The 16,605-nt window shown below is 40.9% G+C and overlaps 1 long non-coding RNA gene across 3 annotated transcripts in view; it reads left to right on the forward strand.

Moving 5' to 3' along the window:
• LOC110741457 overlaps positions 1-15,930 on the forward strand; it is a 149,488-nt gene extending 133,558 nt beyond the window's left edge. For 2 of the 3 annotated variants that reach the window (XR_002517680.2, XR_004177809.1), the window contains exon 7: positions 12,127-15,930. This is a non-coding gene — a long non-coding RNA (uncharacterized LOC110741457). The remainder of the gene's footprint in view (positions 1-12,126) is intronic. The other variant, XR_004177810.1, reaches the window with a different exon arrangement.
• The last annotated feature ends 675 nt before the right edge of the window (positions 15,931-16,605 follow it).

The following is a 16,605-nucleotide window of genomic DNA, read 5'->3' on the forward strand; positions in this document are numbered from 1 at the left end:
CTTCTACTAAAAATACAAAAATTAACTGGGCATGGTGGCGGGCACCTGTACTTGCAGCTACTCAGGAGGCTGAGGCAGAAGAATCGCTTGAACCCAGGAGGTGAAGGTTGCAGTGAGTCAAGATCGTGCCATTGCACTCCAGCCTGGGTGACAAGAGTGAAACGCTGTCTCAAAAACAAATAAAAAACTATATATATATGTATATGTGTGTATATATGTGTATATACATATATATAGTGAGAGGAAGAGGGAAGATCCTGGGAGGGAATGGCTAGCTGCCTAACTTTATCCCTTTGGTCATTAGAACTCTAATGGCTTCCTCATGCCTGGAGAGGTGGTGTGAGCGTGTCCATAGTGCTGGTTTTGGAGTGCAGGGGTCAGTCTGGATCCTGTCCCAGATCTTCAGCTTCCCACCTTTGTTACCTTTGGCAGGTACTTGGACTCTGTGATTCCCCAGTTGCACCGCTTTTCAAATGGAGAAAATCCAACTACCTCAGAGGATTGTTGCAAGGAGAATCTGTGCAGTGCCCTGGGTCCAGTGCCTCCATAAGTCTGGTCCCTGTAAATGCTTCCTTTAGTGCCTGTCCTAGGGCTGGAAGTGAGGTCACGCGAATTTCCATCCTGGTGAACTGACCATCTGCCTGGGTATGGTGGATCACTTTATGTCTTCCTGGGGTACATGGAGGGAGGGTTGTGCTCTCAGGAAGCCCTCTTCAACCTTCAGGGCTCCAGGCTATGTTTCCTTCCTTCCCTGCCTGGCTGCGTCTCTGGCCTGTGAGTCTTTTCCCTGCACCTGCCTGTGCACCTGCTGATCTTCCGTGTAACTTCCCGCCTGCCCTCAGCCCACACTCCTCCTCCTGATGTTCAAACCAATTCCACTGCCTCGTCAACGTCATCTCACCACTTAAAGCTTTCTCTGTCTCTTTTGATTTCTCTCTTTGGTTGACGTGTATACATCAGGCAAAGCTGATAGGACTGGAAAATCTAATTTTCCCCACAATAGAGCATCATATGGGCAACTGAGACCAACACTGCAGTTTTCACTGTATGGTACTAACTGGAATGGGTCTTCCTTCTTGCCACCTCCCCCCACTGCTGGAGGTCCCTGTGGACTTGGGCTCACCCTCGGCTCTCCCTGTTCCTTGCAGCTGTCATCAGCTGCCAGCTGTTAACTCCCATATTATAGGATACAGCAATGTTGCAGTCTTCTTTAGATTTCCTATTAAAATCTGGTGAAACTTCTTTTTACTTTGGCTTCTGTCTCTGGATTCTAAGATAAAATCTTGCGGTACCTTACCCTATATGCTGCATGTTTTGACATTTTCCCTCATCTGTTACACAATTGAAGTTCCTTCCCCTCTCTTGGATATGCAGGGAGAAGTCTCCTATCTCTCACCGGCCATCTTTCCTTTTCTTGTCTTTTTTCCTTGTTTAGATTTATCATAATTACCTGTATTTATGTGCTTGATTTTTAAAAGTTGCAACTTTTCAGCAACATCAAAGCAGGTGGGTAGGAGTCTGTCAAGTCCACAAAAGGAACAGGCACTCCAGTCCCAGACGAAGGGATCCCGGTCAGAATTGGGGGTGCATCCCTGCTATTAATTACATATGGTTTCATCCTGGACCAGGGATTTGATTTTGGAGTTGTCATTTCCCATAAAATCTTTTTTGTGTCTATCCTGGGAAGAATAAATGAGATAACATAAAAATACAAGTCGGTAAGCTCAAATATGAATTTGAATGCAGACTCTTATAATTATCACAAAGGAAATTGGAGATAGGGTGTTAGGTGCTACAGCAAAGGCTGAGGAGACCCTGAGGAATTGACTTCTAAACAACAAAGTCTGGTTACAACCGAAAACCTCCTTGCTTGTGTCTTTATTCTGGCTGCTGGACTCAGCTGGTGAGTGAGGAACACTGGACTCTACACGGTCGAAGAGCTCATGCCCTGCAGCTGACCTGTGGGATTGGCGAGTGACTGTTCCAGCTTTCTCACCCTGGGGTATTTTCTTTATTCTCCTCCTGAGTTCTCCAGGGGATCTAAGCTGGGCTGCGCACCACAGTGGCTGGTTTGATCACACACCTTTTCTTGGTCTCCTTCCTTTCCCGCTCTCATTTCTCCACTTCCCTGCTGGTGTTTCCTGGGATCACCTTGCAAATAAATCCCAGTCAAATCCTTGCCTCCGTGACTACCAAGTTAGGGCTCTGAGTCTCTCTAAAGACATTAATCTCCTAAAAGAAAATAATCCCATGACATCCAGACTGCGAAGTGAGCCAAAGGTTCCTGGTTGCTATTATTTTTCTAAAGAGTGTGAAGGCTCTTTATATTAACGTTTGCCTGTTGTTCTTTTACACAAGAGGAAGGATTAACGGACAACCAGGAGCTCTAGGCCTGTGAGCGGCCCATCAGAATTCCCAGGCAGTGAGCTGGGAAAGAAAATGTGTAAGCTGAATAATGGTCCCACAAAAAAAATCCATGCTTCAATCCCTAGAACCTCTAGAAGTTACTTTATATGGTGGGGTTCCCAACCCCTGGGCCACAGACCAGTGTCAGTCCATGATCTGTTAGGAACCGAGCTGCACAGCATGGGATGAGTGGCTTGCATGAGGTGAGTGAGCATGCATTTCCACCTGAGCTCCTTCTCCTCTCAGATCAGGGATAGCATTACATTCTCATAGGAGCCAGAGCCCTGTTGTGAACTGCGCATGCCAGGGATCTAGGTTGCATGCTCCTTATGAGAATCTAACTAACGTCTGATGATCTGAGGTGGAACAGTCCCCATCCTCTGGGAAGACTTTAGTGAAAGATAATTTTTTGCATTGTCTTCCATGAAACCAGTCTCTGGTGCCAAAAGGGTTGGGGACCACTGGTATATGGGACAGAGGGGCTTTATAGATGTAATTAATTTAAGGGTTTTGAGATGAGGAGATTATCTTGGATTATTCAAGTGGACTCTAAATGCAATCACCTAGATCTTTATCAGAGGAAAGCAGAGAAGGCAGCAACGTGTCTATAGAGTCAGAGAGTTGGTGGTGGGGCCACAAGCCAAAGAATGCAGGCAGCTCCCAGAAGCGGGAAGAGATAGGGATGGGTTCCTCCCTGGAGCCTCTGGAGGGAGTGCAGCCCTATCAATAACCGCATTTCAGCCAAATAGTACTGCTTTCAGAGTTCTGATCTCTATGAATGTAAGAAAATAAATTTCTGTTGTTTAAAGCCACCAAGTTTGTGGGAATTTGTGACAACAGCCACAGGAAACTAATGCAGAGAGTAAGTGAGGACAGAAAGAGGAAAGGAGCATGGGGCTGCAGTCTGGCCTAGATGGAGCCTGTTTCCTATCTCTGAGCCATCTCAAAAGCCAAGCCTCATCCCACAGCTTGCATGCCTATAAAAATGGTAGCACACCACCTGATATGAAGCTCATTATTTCTTTGGCCATTTCTGACCATCTCTAATCTTCTCTACATTGAGGTAAAATAGGTTTCCTAGAAACTGTTGACCATCAGTTATTATCCCCAGAATTGTCAAAAGTCAGAACTGAAAAGGACTTTCTAGACGTCATCTTCTGATGTTTTCCAAATTGCAGAACTATTAGTGGAATATAAAAATCCATTTAGTAGGGTACAACCAACATTTTACCAAAATGAGATAAAAAAGAGTATCAGAATGCATAAATTGTAGCAAGGAAGCATTTTGTTTTGTAAAATTTTGTTTTATATATATATATACACACACCAAAATTGTGTGTGTGTGTGTGTGTGTGTGTGTGTGTGTGCTGGGTTTCAAGGCAAACTTTATTTCTTGCTATGAGTAATTTTAGAAACTTAAAAAACACTGATGTTGTTTACCTCCTTATTTTGCAGATGAGATAAATTAGACCCAGAAAAGTAAAATGACTTGCTTAAGATCCCCCAGCTGGCCAAAGGAAGAGTCCAGCTGGAATTTTCTTGACCTGCATTTAGTGCTTTTTGAGGTACAACATCAGCCTTGCTGAAGAAGCCTAATTCTTCTTGCATATTCAGACAGCAAATAGTACTCTTGTATCTCCACCGAGTTTTCTCTTCTTCATGAGTAACATTCCTAGTTTTTAAAATAGTGCCTCGAATAAAAGGCTTTCAAAGCTCTTAAGCATCCTCATTTACCCTCTTCTCTATACACTTGAAATTGTTTGTACACATTTATAAATGTTGTACTCAGAGTTCATTTTTGTTCATTGTATTAGTGGGGTCATCATCTCCATTATTCCTGACTTTCTGCCTCTATAAAGATAATCTAAGTTTGCATTACCGTTTTGGGAAGCCGTATTATATTATTGAGTTCAACTGAATTTATTTTCAATTGAACTACCCACTTTTTTTACTTGTGGTGGGGAGGAAGCAAGGAGGGAAAGAAGGAAGGAAGGAGGGAAGGCTGGCTAATTTTTGTATTTTTAGTAGAGATGGGGTTTTACCGTGTTGGCTGGGTTGATCTCAAACTCCTGGCCTCAGGTGATCTGCCTGCCTCGGCCTCCCAAAATGCTGGGATTACAGGCGTGAGCCTCTGCGCCTGGCCTATTGTATAATATTTAAACGGAGACCTTTTCTCCCTCAGTTTTGGCCGAGTCTACAAAAGCTGTGAATAATAAAGGAGTCCTCAAAGGCCCAAACATCCTAGACAGAAGGATTAGAGTGCACATGCAGATTGCTGACTACATCAGAAGGTTATAAAAGTGTGGCCAGAACTAGCCTTTCACCCAGCATGAGGTTCTGGAAGAGCCAAGGAGGGGCAGGGTGTTGAAGTTATCTTGTATTTACCTCCTGCCCCCAAGGAGAGAGGAGTATTTCTCTCTCTCATTTCCAACTATGTGAGAAGAGCATTAAGGTGACAATTTAGAGAGTTGTCTTGTGTCCCATGGAGTTTGGGAACATAAGGACTGGTGTTGGAGTTTTGTCAGGAAAAGTCTAAGGCAGGAGGGTGTGTGCAGGTGAATCAGAGGTAGCAAAGCCAGGTCTAGAGAGAGCCACAGTTTCACCGAGCAAGGGCAAAGGTCCATATTTTCCACTGCCCAGGTGTGGACCCTGCAAAATGAAACTGGCCTGGGTTGTCTTAAAAAGTATTTTGTGCAAGAAAAATTCTGGAGACTGGGCTAAGGGACTGATGCCAGAATCCCCCAGCAGTAGGGGAGGGGTCATAAGTGATTAGCTGTGGAAAAGGCATTTTCCATTTGAGGGACCTGTAGGTGGAATCCCCCAGCAGAGGGTCTCTGAGGGACCCACAAAGGCACCCCACAAAAGAGAATTAAATGTGGACATCCATCGTTCTCAGAAAGTACCAATGGCAAGTGACCAAGTGCCAGTCAGGACAGAACTCTTCACATCCCATCTCCCTTTGTATTCTACCTGCTCTATTCCCAGAGAGCAGAGAAACTCCAGGGACTACAGCTAGTGAATGGGAGTGGACATAGGAAATGGTCATGAAGCCGACCTACTCCACTGCTCTCATTATTGACCTTTGAGTCTGGATATAGCTGTGCTGGGTCAGGGAAGACAGAAGCTTTGATTGGATAAGTTCAAAGTTTTGATGATCAACGTGGAGTGGACTGGGAACTGTGAGATCATCAGAGTGCCTTGGACATTTTAATGCCATAGTGAAGGAACTACTTGATTCTTTTCTAAGAGTGACCCCTGAAATGCTATAGGACAGGTCCAAGATGTCATACAGTGTCAGTAAAGAATGGGTCAATGGCTACCCTGGGCATGGTGGCTTGTGGGTATAATCCCAGCACTTTGAGAAGTCGAGGCAGGAAGATTGCTTGAGGCTGGAAGTTCAAGACTAGCCTGGGCAACATAGTGAGACCTTGTCTCTAGAATATATAAAGCTGGGCATTGTGGCATGAGCCTGTATTCTTAGCTATTCAGGAAGCTGAGGCAGGAGGATTGCTTGAGCCCAGGAATTCAAGGCTTCAGTGAGCTATAACGGTGCCATGGCATTCTAGCCTGGGCTACACAGTGAAACTCTGTCTCTCAAAAGAAAAAAGAAAAAGAATGGGTAAATAGAGTAAGTTTAGAAGGAATTAGTGAGAAAAAAAACGTTTAAATTAAGTTTGCTTTGTTACACATTATCAATGCCAATTGTTCAGTTAGTAATGAACAACATAGGACAATTGTAATAACCAAGAAAGCTCTTTCCCTCTTTCCACATATTTGCTCTCTCATCCAATTTCTTATCACTCATAGACTTGATAAATCATTTCTATTAAAGTTGCAAGAAGTTATTCCATGAGGCTAACCATTGACATTTCCATGGCATTGTATTCTGATTGGGTTGTGAGCATAGGCTGCCAGGTGACAATAAATAAATTCCAGGGGACAGATGTTAAATTTGTGTAACATATTGATTACATATAGAGGTTGCTTGTTAGAGAAGGTACTTGTTGAATTATGAGATAGTATAACAAATGTTAGTACTAATGTGACTTTTCTTGTCATTATTGCCACCATCTGAATATGGTTTGAAATTAAGTATACAATGATTTCAAATCAGGACATAGTTTTACAAACTCTCCATATTTTATTGTAAAGTAAATAATAAAGTGACTAAAATATACAATCTTGACTATTATTTCAGCTATTGCTATGGGGAGTACACAGCTATTTTAAATCAATTGCAGTATGAGAATTTGAGTATTATATGTCTATCTCTTAGACAATAACATCTATTGTGGCAAGGATCACAGCTTTTATTTAATTACATGGGCCAAGTGTTCTGGGCATTCTCTGAAGATGTGAACTGGTGTTCTATGTTTAAATGGAGACCCTCAGCTTCCAGCCTTACTCTGGCTTATCCAGCAAGTCACATGTGCTTGTGTTCCTGTTGTCTTTCAAACATTTCAATATTCCCTTCTAGACAAACTACAACATTTAGTATTGTTTGAAGTCCCATTAAGAAGGGGGAACATTCTTCTCTAAGAAAATATTATTTCTGAATTTCAGAAGGGTGCTATTCAATTTCAAAGACCATTCTTACACAAGTATAATATCAGAAAACACGATCTGAACAAATTGCATTATTTATTTGGAAATATTTGTATATTTTGTTAATTTTCTAGTGTTTTGTCTTAGTACAAGTTCTCTCAAAAGCAGATACCAAGACGAGGACTCACTTGAAGCAGATTATTTGAAAGTTAATCCCAAGAAATGCCAAAAGGGGAGTCAGAGCACCAATAAAGGATGTTACCACCCTTACCCAAGTAAGGGTGAGTTATGGAGCTGGTTACTCCTGTGAGCTGCTGGGGAGCTTAGGAAATCAGTAAAACGCACCTCAGGGTTATCTCAACCAGGGGTGAGGAAGCAGGGTATCCATCCATCAGTCACATTAGGGGCTGCTTCCTGGGGAACTAACTCTCTGTGCAGTTCTGTCCTGTGATGTCCCAGGCTGAGTGGGCTCTCAGTCAGGGCAAAAGAGGCTTGAGTCAGTTGCAGGTGTTTGCTTTAAACTTTAAGATTGTGGAGGATATGGCCAGGGGAAATGGGCCAGACACAGACAGGATCTGCTACACTTGGGCTAACAAAAAATTGGTGAAATGGGGAGTGGTGCCTGCTAGAAATCACAAGACCATGTTAGTTTCAAGTCAATGTATCTTTTCTTGAGGTACGTAGAATAGGCAAAGGTTATTTGCAATGATAAAAATCACTGGGTGGGTTTTGGGGGAACCCACCCCCAATATTTCAACGTAGGTTCTTTCTATTTTCCATGAGTGTCGGCCAGCTGATAAATAAAGAGAAAGAGTACAAAGAGAGGAATTTTACAGCTGGGCTGCCGGGGGTGACATCACATATCAGTAGGACCATGATGCCCGCCTGAGCCTCAAACCAGTAAGTTTTTATTAAGGGTTTTAAAAAGGGAAGGGGTTGTAAGAACAGGAGTAGGTACAAAGATCACATGCTTCAAAGGGCAAAAAGCAGAACTACTAATAAGGATCTAACAAAGATCACATGCTTCGGAGGGAACAGGACAAAGGGCAAAAGCAGAAGTACTGATAAGGGTTTATGTTCAGTGGTGCATGTATTGTCTTGATAGACATCTTAAACAACAGAAAACAGAGTTTGAGAGCAGAGAATCAGTCTGACCACAAATTTACCAGGGCAGGGTTTCCCAACCATAGTAAGGCTGAGGGTACTGTAGGAGACCAGGGCATATCTCAGTCCTTAGCTCAACCGCATAAGACAGACATTCCCAGAGTGGCTGTTTATAGACCTCCCCCAAGGAATGCATTCCTTTCCCAGGGTATTAATATTAATATCCCTTGCCAGGAAGAGAATTCAGCACTATCTCTCCTACTTGCACGTCCATTTATAGGCTTTCTGCAAGAAGAAAAACATGGTTCTTTTTGCCCAACTCCACAGGCAGTCAGACCTTATGGTTGTCTTCCCTTGTTCCCTAAAAATTGCTGTTATTCTGTTCTTTTTCAAGGTGCAGTGATTTCATATTGTTCAAACACACATGTTTTACAATCAATTTGTACAGTTAATACAATTATCACAGTGGTCCTGAGGTAACATACATCCTCAGTTTATGAAGAAAACGGGATTAAGAGATTAAAGACAGGCATAAGAAATCATAAAAGTATTATTTGGTAACTGATAAGTGTCCATGAAATCTTCACAATTTATGTTCCTCTGTCATGGCTCCAGCTGGTCCCTCCATTTGGGGTCCCTGACTTCCTGCAACAAGTGGATAGATCAGATGGATGCTTTGTGAAGGTCATGCAACATGCCCAGTGAAACATCACACAACACCAAATAAAGGAATAAAAGTGGCTAAGCCAGAATCAGGGCTAAACCAGAGGCAAGGAATGGTCTTATCAATGCCTGAGTGGGTATGTATGTGTGTGCTATTAGCCTTACAAGAGCTTGAAGAGTAGGAGAGTTTTGAAGTCCCGTTTTGAAGAACTTAGTGAAAATATACATCTCCTAATTTTAAATATATATTCAAGAATTGGACAAATTAGAAACACTTTGCAAGTTTTATTTTCCCCTCTATGATGACCTATGAATTTGAATCTTGACCACCTTCAGAAGCTAACAATGTCCACAAGCAATTGCTTTACTTCATTGCCAAAGTAACATCTAGAAATCTCCTTTCTGTCCTCTGAACAACTGTAGCGACCCAAGAATCTAATTTGGTGACTCATAAATGATTGTGTTCCATCTCTTGACATTTATTTTTAAATTCTACAAAAACACCAGCTCACAGGATGTTGGTTTTTTCCTCCAGTATTTCTGCTGTTCCCCAGCTGTTTGAAATGCGTTGTGGTTTTGACTTCTTCAAACTACCTCCTGTGATGAAGATTACCTTAATTGCTTGTTTGTAGAACATTCAGTCAGAGACATAATATGCTGTAATAATTATTAATAGGTGAAGGCTGACATTTTACATTCCTTGTTATTCTGTTAGCAGTTTCTTATGACTACTTTTTGGCTTTTAAAAAAAAATTTGCCTTGAAGACAGAATATCCTTTGAAGGGTTGGGATCACAATGCTATCATCCCCTAAAGGGCCACAACATGGTCAGAGAAAAGGCTTCTTTTTTTCTTTCAAACAATATTCAACAACCATTTATTGAGCATCTATTATGTGCCAGACACTTGTCCAAGGTGTAGGGGATACCAATGTAAACATATCAGATTCGACTTTACCCCCTTGGTGACTAAATTCTAATGGAGGAAACAGAAAACAAGCATGCAAACAAATCAATGTGTGAAATAATTTAACATAATGACAATGCTATGAAGAAAATGAAGCAGAAACCATAAGCAACCAATGTTTTTATGTGTGTGTGTGTTTTTTCTCCCCAGAGCCATTGTATGCACATTTAAAAATTCCAAATATATATTCAGTTTTCCCCTTTCTTATGCAAAAATTTTGGCATACTGTACCATATATCCGTTTTTACTGCCATCTCTTTTCTGCTTAGCCATATATCTTACAGATCATTCCTTATCACTACTTAATGAACTTCTTCATTATTCTTATATGGCTACAACATATTCCATTGTGCAGGGGTACACAGCTTATTTCACCGGACTTATTTGATAGATATTTAGGTCATTTCTAGTCTTTTGCTCTCTCAGTCAATGCTGTAATGAATATCCTTTTGCATATATCATTTTGCACATGCAAAGGTCTAACTGTCAGAGGTTAAATTGTTAGGTCATAAGTATGCATATTTGTAATTTTTAAGTGAATGAATTTTATGCTATAGCTTTTATTAATAGGAAATATGTATACATAGTAAATCTTAGACATAAACAAAATTGCATATAATGAAAATTAGGTCCTCCTCACATCTCTTTTCTATCAGCATCAAATTCCTTTCTCCAAAGGACACAAATGTCACTTACTTTTTGCTTTTTCTCTTGTATATCATTCCAGACACTTTCTGTCTCTCACTACACACATGCACACACACATACACACACACACAAACTCACACACACACACACATAATAGGGATGCATAGACTTTATTGTCTCATCATTGTATTCCTGCCATATAGCATCATTGCTCTGGATGCCATTAATACAAGTGCTGGTTATATTGGCTTCCCCATGCCTTTCATGTAGGGAAGGGCAGCTATGGGTATGAAGTCCTATACTGCCCTTGGCCACAATTTTTTGAACCTGTTCCGTAAGTCCTTGCTTCCTTTTGTCTTTGGTGCTTGTCAATCATTCTGAGATCTTCCTTAACCATCATGCTAGAGACTCTGTGTGTGTGTCTGTGTGAGTGTGCATGGGTGTGTGCAGTGGATCTTCTATTGCCTTTGTCCTCGAATTCCTTTAGCAAGTGGCTTACTCTCAACGTTACGTGAGGTACATCCTTCAATAATGCCCTGAAAAAAAGGTTTATGGGAGGTAAATTTTCTGAGACCTTGAATGCCTGAAAATATTTTTGTTCCATCTTCTCACATAATAGACTGCCTGACTGGGTATAGAATTTTAAGATAGAAAATAAATTTCTTCAGCATTTCGAAGATATTCTTCAATTATCTGTGAGTTCCCAGTGTTGCTCTTGAATAAGCTGAACAATTCTGATTACAAATCCTTTGTAAGGGACCTCCTCTTTCTTCTCTCAGACTCTAAAGATCCTGTTGATGCTGATGTTTTATAATTTCACAATGATGTACCTTATTGTTGATTTATTTTTACACATTGTGTTGGGCACTAAGGGCACCCTCTTAACTTAAAAAAAATATGTTTTTCAGGTCCTGGTAATTTTCTCGAATGATTTCATTGACTGTTTCCTCCCTCTACTTCTTCCATTCTGTCTTTTTAGACTTCCTATCATTTATTCCTGCAACTTTTAGAATACTTGTCCTTTGATTTTGTTAATTCATTTCTCTTATTTTTTATCTTTGACTTTTTACTTAAGTTCTGCGAGGTTTTCTCAATTTTACCTTCAAAGCTTTCTGGTGATATTTTTCTCCTCTGCTCTCGTGTTTCATTTCAGAAGCTTTTTTAAAATGCCTGAATGTTACTTTTCTGTAGCATTTTGTTCTTGCTTCATAGAAGCAAATATTGATTTATCTCATGATGTGTGCATACATCCAAGTTTTTTTCTCTTTCATTCTATAAAGACTGGGGATTAAAAGACGTGTTAATGTGCTGCCACATCAGGACAGCTATGAAATCCCAGGGTCAGAAACCTAACAGGAGCAATCACCCCATAGGCCAAGCTAGCCACAGAGTGACACCAGATCAACTTCTCAGCTTCCTGTCTCCACCATATACTGTTGCCTGCAAGTGGACAGTGCCACTATGTCTTTACCCTCCGTCCCTGTGGAGGCAACACAATATTGTGCATAGAAAAGAAAGCTGAACTGGGGGATTGTGATGGGAGGCTAAAAACTAGGAGGCTTGGAAATGTGATTGGTGACTAAAATTTTAATAACTAGATTAAAAAATTACTAGTCCTGATTAAGTTCACTGAACTAGGGTAGAGCAAACTGTCTTCTCCAGATGGGTTAGGAGTTCAAAGCCAAGAAAATAGGGGCAATCATGAAAAACAAATATCAGCCTCAAGATTATATGTATATGAAGAGTGATGCTCTAGTTACACCTGTTTTTTCATATTATGTGTCTATTTTTACAGGTGCTTGAGTGAGAGTCAAATCTCCATATACCAATCATGGAGCAGAGGTGCTATGAGAGATTCCTAACTCCTGAACAACTATGACAAAGATAGGTGTCTGACCACCAAATGTTCCTGTTTTGCCCACAAGTGGCAGCTCCGCCAGGGAATGCATATTTCATCTAGGTAGGGTTATGTGATTAATTCCCCTTAAAGACATATAAACAGCAGCAACAGATGCCATTTCTCACCTGAGGTTGTTGGTATGGGGTGCATGATCCTCTGCATATTCATTTCCTCCGCCATGGATTCTTAGCATCGGGAGCCACAGGAGAGAAGCCATCTGGATTTCTGAGTCATTATTTGGAGGAAAACCTCATCTTGAACTGAGACATGAGTAAAAGACAAACTTCTGAAATTGTACTAAGCCATTAAGATGTGAGGTTCTTTTGCGTAATGGTCTGCCTTCATGAACACACACAGACACATTTTGTCGGCTTACTAGGAATGCCCTTTGTGTTACTGAGCTTGCTGCTAGTGACAATATTACAAATATTCTTACATTTAGGGGCACATTATATTTCGGGGATGCATTTTACATAACAACTATGGTAGAGCTATATTCCATTGTTAAAAACAAAAATCCACAATGTATGAAGGTGCAGGCTCACACCAACAGATAAAACAGGTAACTATCCCCACAGCACAAGAGGATTATTCACTTCACTGAATTATCCATTTTAGCATGAAAAAAAAAAGTATCAGGCTTCCTTAGGAGATATGACTAACCTAATAAGATGGGCATTACTTGCATGCAGAGGCCCCTCAGCTCCTGCTTTTCAAAGACCATCCAGTTCACTTGAAATGTGGTGCATCTAGGAAAAGTCATTCCAGGGGCTCAGGCAGGGCCCTTCTTGCTCTCTTGCACATTCCTTCTGAGCACTCATTTCATTGGCAGGTAGTACTCCTGAATACACCTCACATGAGAGTAAACTGGGCAGGAATAGTGAGCTTTCCCAGCCACCTGGAGCTCAGAACCCCTGCTTACCTCATGTGGGACTTTCAGCTCTCCATCCCCACTTTGGATTGTTGTTGGAAGCTCCTGGTGCATGTTACTTCTTGATCTCCTAGACCTTCCAGAACATCACAGAATGTCCTCACTTCAGTTCCCTTCAAGAGTCACCCAGGACACAGCGTGTTAGCATTCCCGTAGGTTTGCCCCACACACAAAGCTTATCTTAGCTTTGGAGATAAGCAAGAAACATCTCTTAGAACCATCCCATCTCTTCTTTCCACTTGTGGACATGCCTATCTTGGGAAAGGCTGATGATATAAAAGAGATTTCCAAATTCCCATGGGTCAGTAGACATTCCAGCTTTCCCAAACCTTAGCAACAAACCAAAGCATTTGTGGTAACTTTTGCGTCATATGATATTTATAGAAGTCTACCTATTGTAAAAATGTACAATGGTAATAGTAATAGCTGATATTTTTTGAGCACTTACAGTGTGCTAAATACTTTCTAACGCTTTACAAGTATTAACTCATAGCCAACAAATGTTGAATATTTTCATCCATTCTTCTTATCCAGATGTAGATAAGTAGAATGAGATTGTATTTACCTGTCATTACGATTCTTCTGTACTGGTGGATGCATACCATTTCTGGTTTCCCGGCTCATAGGCCTTGCTCGTCTGACCTCTGACTAAACCAGGTTTTGATAATTGCAGTTGTTTTTATTCCCTGTCTGCAGTCTCTTCCACATTCTCTCCCACAAATACTCCTCTTCCACATATCCTTTCCTTCAGTTGTAATAAAATTATATACCATACACAAGATTTGATATTTGCAGAATGATTTTTAGTATCATAGGCTTATATGCTTTTGGAAGTAGAAGAAGTGGAACTTCATAAAACTTTTTGGTTTTTGAACATATGAACACTGACCAGTGAGATGAAGTTACTTCCCTAAGATTGCACAGTTGATCTGTTTAGCTGGTACTAGACTTCAGAGAGGATTCTTCCAAGTCCCCACTTATCACTCTGTGCTCCGTAAAAGAGAAGATGGCTTTCATCTTAAAGCTCATTTTAAATCATGAAGTGGGTAAAAGGAAAGTCAGTCTGTGTGTGTGTGTGTCTCTCTCCTTTTCTCTCTATTCATTCATCTTACCATCACCTAAATTGCTTAGGTAAGTTTTCTCGAAGTGCACCTGGGCATAAATTTCCTTGGATCATACTAGTCATATTGCCAATTTATATGGAGGTATCCAATGATAAAGTGACTACCATGTCTGTTTACTTATAAATGTTATAAATAATGAAAAATGCAGTAGCTGCAAGAATTTTACATGCTTCTGTGTATTTTGTTATTTAATCACAGAGTTTTCTGCATTTTTTGCATTTATTTACCTTTCAAAGGATTAGAAGTTTTAAGATGTGTGAAAATGGTTGAACCATCTACAAGAACTCTAAAAATCCAAAGAAGAAATGTTGATGAGGAAAATCAAATGGACTATTATACTGAAATAAGACTTACTATTGACGATGATAAAGATGGATAAAAAATGGAATAATGAGAAAAATAACCGGAAACATTAAGGAGTGTAAAATGCAATGGATGATCCAGCAGTACACAAGTTTGGGAGCATGATGTTAGAAATTTGCAAAACCTTGAGAATGGAAGATTTGGGGACAATCTTTAAATATATTAAATAAATTACCTAAATGTTGTCAAGATGGAAAGGTTCCTCTGGGATCACTGTTTGTGACAGCCACTGAATAACAAAATCACTGTGTATACATGTGAAGAAAATAACCTACAGAATGTATACTAAAGAACACAGTTTAGCAATGACTTTCACGTCACAGGATACCAAGATAAAGTCACCATCTGGAAATGGTTCAAGCTATTTTCAAATACTTGGCCAGAAAAACAAATGCATCAATATTTTATTAATAGCTATTAAGCTTTGCTTAATGCATATGTTATGTAGCATATGGGCAAAGTTATTATTAATTCCCATATAAAGAAATGAAAACTCTAATAGGTGTTTGGCAGAGCCACTAACCTTCTAGGATCCCACATTCTGGTATCCTGACCTAGCCAGTGGTAGCCTCAGAGTAAGAAGAGCAGGAAGAGGAATAGCTGGACTTGCAGCACAAGTCATACAAAATTTTAAATTTTTTTCCTAGGGGTTTTTTCCTCCCTTATTTGGCTTCAGAATCAAGGCTGAGTTTGAGCATCCAGGTTTAGATGGAACATTGAAAAACTTGCAGATATATGAGGCGGTTGGGGAAGCAACAAGGATTGTGGCTAATCTAGTGACTAAGTCATAGGACGGAAGGTTGAAGAAGTTGGATTCAATACTCAATGGAGTGATGGTACTCCTCCAATATACCAGGGACTGAACCATGCTCTGGGGAGATGGTGGTGAGCAATGCAGTAGAATTCCCTCCTTCATAGAACTACCATTTAGTGGTAGAGACAGACAAATGAATAAATGATTTTAATGTAATGCATTAATATTTATAAAATAGATTAAGAGCAGAATGCCATGAGAGGGGCGCCTGATTCTGCTTTGTGATGGGGATGGTTGGGGGTGGGGGTTGAAACTATGAGTAGGAGGGATTCATTTGATGGTAAAAGAGGGCATTATAGGCAGAAGCTGTATATTGAAGTGCACGTGGGAGAGAAAAATGGGCTTGGGAGCTCAAAGTAGTTGAGAGTTTGATACATTTTTTGTGAAAGATGAGTGATGGTGTGTCTGGAATTGGTGGGTTCTTGGTCTCGCTGACTTCAAGAATGAAGCTGGGACCCTCGCGGTGAGTGTTACAGTTCTTAAAGATGGTGTGTCCGGAGTCTGTTCCTTCAGATGTTCAGATGTGTTCGGAGTTTCTTCCTTCTGGTGGGTTCGTGGTCTCACTGGCCTTAGGAGTGAAGCTGCAGACCTTCGTGGTGAGTGTTACAGATCTTAAAGGCGGCGTGGACCCAAAGAGTGAACAGCAGCAACATTTATTGCAAAGAGCGAAAGAACAAAGCTTCCACAGCGCAGAAAGAGACCGAGCGGGTTACCGCTGGCTGGCTGGGGCATCCTGCTTTTATTCCCTTTTGCGGCCCCACACACATCCTGCTGACTGGTCCATTTTACAGAGAACTGATTGGTCCATTTTACAGAAAGCTGATTGGTCCATTTTACAGAGTGCTGATTGGACCATTTTGACAGGGTGCTGATTGGTGCATTTACAATCCCTGAACTAGACACAGAGCGCTAGACAGAAAAGTTCTCCAAGGCCTCACCAGGTTAGCTAGATACAGAATACTGATTAGTGTATTTACAAACCTTGAGCTAGACACAGAGTACTGATTGATGTATTTACAAACCCTGAGCTAGACAGAGTGCTGATTGGTGCATTTACAATCCTTTAGCTGGACACAGAGTGTTCGACAGAAAAGTTCTCCCAGTCCCCACTAGGTTAGCTAGATACAGAGTAGTGATTGGTG

Source organism: Papio anubis, chromosome 13, assembly GCF_008728515.1.
Source record: "Papio anubis isolate 15944 chromosome 13, Panubis1.0, whole genome shotgun sequence".
Taxonomy (NCBI): domain Eukaryota; kingdom Metazoa; phylum Chordata; class Mammalia; order Primates; family Cercopithecidae; genus Papio; species Papio anubis.